This window comes from Elephantulus edwardii, unplaced genomic scaffold (genome assembly GCF_000299155.1).
Source record: "Elephantulus edwardii isolate Elephantulus edwardi_28Jun2011 unplaced genomic scaffold, EleEdw1.0 scaffold00097, whole genome shotgun sequence".
In the NCBI taxonomy this organism is placed as follows: domain Eukaryota; kingdom Metazoa; phylum Chordata; class Mammalia; order Macroscelidea; family Macroscelididae; genus Elephantulus; species Elephantulus edwardii.
The window spans coordinates 4,097,212-4,102,536 of NW_006399847.1; positions in this window are offsets into that span (position 1 = coordinate 4,097,212).

Genomic DNA, 5,325 nt, shown 5'->3' on the forward strand with positions numbered 1-5,325 from the left:
ATATCAGTAAGAATAGCAAAATTTAACAGAGCAGCAAACAACAAATGTTGGTGAGGCTGTGGAGAAAATGGAACCCTTATTCACTTCTGATGGAGTATAAAATCGTGCAACCACTATGGAAGGCTGAATGGTGCTTTCTCAAAAAGTTGGAAATAGAAAAACTATTTGACCTACCAGTTCCACTACTTGGAATATACCCTAAAAAACCAGTACTACCACCCAAGCCGATATATGCACATGCATGTTTATTGCTGCTTTGTTCACAATAGCAAAGACCTGGAAACAATCCAAGTGCCCATCAACAAAAGAATGGAAAATAATGGAATTAGAGAAGCTGTGGTATATTCACACAATGTAATATTATGCAACACTGAAAACCAAAGAACTCATGAAATATTATACAAAATAGGTGACCATGGAGGACTTTATGCTCAGTGAAATTTCTCAGTCTAAAAAAGACAAAGATGTTATAATGCCACTGTTATAAAACAGGACTGGCATGAGGGTTGGGGGAAAACTAAGAGGGGATAAATAATATACATGGCATTGAAACAGACAAGGGATATATGTATAAAAGGAATATATGATTAGGTATTATTGGCATGACAAAAGTCCAGAATAAGAGCTGCATAGTGGTCTGGTGGCGGGGGCGGGGGGGGGCGCCACTATATAACAATGAAAGAAAGAAGAAAAAAGAGAACTGGGGAGGTGAGGGAGCAAGGAAAAATATGCAACAATGAATGAATGGAAATCAAGTTCTTTATAAACTTTCATTAAAATCTCAATTAAAAAAATAAAAGCCTAGTCTTTTCTCCTATTGGAAAACAAACAAACAATCAAAACTGATTCACATGGAAAATTTTAGAATCTTTTAACCTATTTTGGCAGCCTTCCGTCCACCTCCCATCTATGTCCTATACTCTTTAAATTAGAGTACGACCCTGTTTTAAATTCTTTAGTCTCTTCCTATTGCCCATAAAATAAATTCCATATTAAACATTTCATTACCTACAAACATCTATATGATTGTGTTATAAATTATCTTCCTTGGGTCACCAGGTCTAACTTCTCTCGGGTTTTTCCCCTCCTTAATTATTAAGTTCTTTGCATTAATGATCATGTAATATTAGGTAGTCTATTTCCGTAAAGATTTATTGTCTTGAAAAACCTAAGTGGCAGATCTACTCTGTCCCTAAGGTGACTATGAATCTCAAATCAACTCTACAGTAATGAAATTTCACTTGGTTCACTTGTTTGTTTTGTGTTGGGTTCCTCCCCTCCTCCCCACCTCCATGACCATCTTAAGACAGACTAAGAAGAAAGGCCTTGGATCTGCTTCAGAAAATCAGCCGGGAAGTTCCCTACAGAACACCACAGAATGCTGTCTGATATGGTGCTGGAAAATAAATATTCTCAAGATTGAAAGGCACTGAGAATGCACAAAAATAGACTCAAGCATGCCAGTTATCATAAACACCTTCATATCTGGGCAATGTTTCTCTCTACTGCCCATAGAGCCATCATCAGTTGAAGTTAACCCAATGGGAACTAACAACATCCAAGATATCATATCAGCTACTGTCTATGAAATGAATTGACCAAAACTCTCCATAGTTAGCATATGAACTGCCAATTTATGAAAGAAAAAGGGTCACAAATTCATTCATTCACCCATTCAACAAATATTTGTTCAGTGGATTCTAGATGCCAGACACTGGATTAGATGCTGTGAATAAAATAGTAAGCATAAAATTATTTGATCTTTGTTCTCAAAGATCTTACTATCCAATAGGGAAGTGCTATCACTCAGTGGAGTGAAAATGTGTAATTAAAGATGTCCCAGAAAGTAAAGGAAAACAGATCTGTGAAAACTCATAGTAAAATTGAAACAGACGACTTTCAATGATTTGTTCATCGCAAATACCTTTTTAAAAAACACAAACAGTGATATTACCAGGGACCTCACCTGATGGACTGTGCAGGAATCAGATAGACTACATATATGGATGAAATCATTAGAGAAGCTAGATTTCAGCAGCTAAAACCAGGCCAAGTGCTGACTGTGGAACAGACCATCAATTGTTCATACACAAGTTCAAATCGAGGCTGAAGAAAATGAGAACAAGTCCACATGAACAAAAAAATGGAATTTGGGGTCTATCTCATCTGAATTTATGTTTAAGGCATTGAACACTAATGATTGAAGACCAGATGAGTCGTGGTCAAAGATATTATCTATGATGTTATTACAAAGACAGAGAAAAGAGAAATAAGCAAAATGAATGTCAGAAGAGACTCTAAAACCCCAGAGCATCAAGAAACCAAAACAAAGGGAAGAGATGCTGCACTGAAAGAGCTAAACAGAAGATTTCAAAGGGCAGCTTGAGAAAACAAAGTATCATAATGGAATCTGCAGCAGAAAGCTGGAAATGGAGAACCCAAGGGGAAGAATTCAAAAGACATTTCTCAAGTTGAAAGAACTGAAGAACAAATTCAAGGCTTGAGTTGCAATACTGAGAGATGCCATTGACAAAATTTTGAATGACTAGGAAACATCAAAGGAAGAGGGAGAGAAAACACAGAATTACTGTACCAAAAAGAATTGCCTGTCAGATTCTCACCACAGGGTCTATTGGTAGCATCATGATAAATGGTGAAGAGTTTGAGATTGGTTAGCAGCTTTAGTTTGCTTTGCTCTACAACAACACTATTGGTACCAGCAACTAGGAAAGTAAAAGATGAATTGCACTGGGAAAGTTTGTTGTCAGAAGTCTCTTCAAAGTACTGAAGAGCAACAATGTCAGTCTGCAGACTAAAGTACACCTGATCCAGGACATAGTCTTTACAATTACTTGCTATACATAAGAAAGCTGGATGATTACTAGAAATGATAGAAGATGAATTGATGCCTTTGAGCTGTGGTGCTGAAGAAGAGGACTGAATATATTATGGACTGCTAGGAGAACAAACAGGTTTGTCCTAGAGAGGGTGAGACCAGGCTGCTCCTTAGAGGCAAGAATTCTGAAGCTTCATCTGACATACTTTGGACTTGTTTCAAGGAAGGACCAGTCCTTGGAGAGGGATGTCATGCTTGGGAGGGTGAAAAGACAGCACAAGAGAGGAAGACTCTTGATGAGATGGATTGATTCAGTGACGAGGGTAATGGGGGTAGGTGTGTCAGAGACAATAAGATTGGCACAGGTAGGGCGGAGTTTAGAGCTGTTGTACATAGGGTTATTATGAGTCACAAGTGATTCGATGCCACATAACACCAACAATGACAACAATAACAATAACCATATGATGAAGCGCAAATAATATAAAAGAAAATGTACCTACACTGAAGACATTGGCAAAAAATAAGGCCCCAGGAAATGATGGAATACTAATTGACATGTTTCAACTTTCAGATGCAACACTTGACATGCTCAATAGTCAATACCAGAAAATTAGGAGGACAGCTGCTTGGGCAAGTCACTGGAAAAGGTACCTACCTGTTACCTATTTATTCCCAGGAAAGGGGATGCAACAGAATGTGGAAATGATTGAACTATCATTAATTTGTGAATGCAAGCTAAATACTGTTAAAGATAATTAAAAAAATGGCTACAACAGTACATAGGCAGAAAATTACCAGAAGTTCAATATGATTTAGTGGAAGCTGTAGCACCATGGACATCATCGCTATTGTTAGATGGATCCTCGCTGAAGGCAAAGAATATCAGAAGAATGTCTATTTGTGACTAGACAGAGGCATTTTACTGTGTGGATCATAACAAATTACAACTGACTTTGAGAAGAATGAAAATCCCAGAACATTTAATTGTGCTGATTAAAACCCTATACCCAGCCCAAGAAGCTGTTGTATGAACAGAGCAAGGAAACATAACATGATTTAACACTAAGAAAGGTGTGGGTTAGGGATGTATCATCTCTCCATATTTATTCAATCTGTATGCCGAGCAAATGATTTAAGAAGCTGAACTCTGAAGAAGACTGTGGCATGAGAACTGGAGGGAGAATAATAAGTAACCTATATTATGTAGCTGACACAACTTTGTTTGGTGTGAGTAAGACTTGAAGCACTTGCTGCAGAAGATCAAAGAATATAGCATTCAATATGTCTCAATGTCAAGAAAACTTAAATTTCTTAACACTGGAACAACAACCCTAACCCTAACCCTAACCCTAACCCTATCATGACAGATGGTGAAGAGACTAAAACAGTCAATGATTTCACCTTGCTTGGATCTACAATCCACACCCTTGGTACCAGAATCAGTAGACATGTTACACTGGCAAAGTGTGCAGTCAGGAACCTTTCCAAATTATTGAGGATTTGAGGATGAATGATGTCAGTTTGAAGACTAAGGTGAGCCTGATTCAGGCTGTGGCCTTTTCAACAACTTGCATTCCATTTGAGATTTGAACAATGAATACAGAAGAGAAATCAATGTCTTTGAGTTGTGGTATTGGAGAAGAATATAAAATATTCCATGAACTATAAAAAGAACAAACAAATATTTCCAAAGAACAAACAGATACTTCTTGGATGAGGTGCAGTGACAGTGCTCCTTGAAGACAAAGATGATGAAATCTTTTCTCACATACTTTGGGCATGTTGCTTGGACAGGCTATTTCAGGGAGAAAGACATATGCTTGAAAAAGTAGAAGGATGGACAAAAAGAAGATGACCTTCAGCCAAATGTACTTACACAGTGACTGCAGTGTGCGAGTGATTGAAAGGATGGCAAAGAGTAGGACAGAGTTCAAGTCTATTGTTCATAAGGTCATTATGGGTCATTCTTGAGTCAGTGGCACTTAACAACAACAATAACACACCTTGAGGAGGAAAGGTTCTCCAGCCAATGAATGAAGGAATAGAAGACATTAACCAGAACATTGTATTAAAAAAATTAAAATATGTCATTTGAAATGGTAGTTCATATATGCACTATTAAGAAGGAATTATTACATTATTTGTTATTTAAAACAATCATCATTACTAGACAGCTACGGTAAATCTTGATTTCAATACTGCTATTAATTACCTGCAAGCAAGATTCTACTGAAGATTATCCAAAAACGACTTGGAACAGCACATCAGCAGAGAATTGCCAAAAGGCCAGGCTGGGTTTAGAAGGGGTCATGGTACTAGGAATATTGTAGCTGATGTTAGATGGATCTTAGCTGAAAGCAGGGAATACCTGAAGAATGTCTATCTGTGTTTGATTGATTATGCAAAGGCATTTGACTGTGTGGATCATAACAAACTGTGGCTGACTCTGAGAAGAATGGGAATCCCAGAACATTTAATCATGCTAA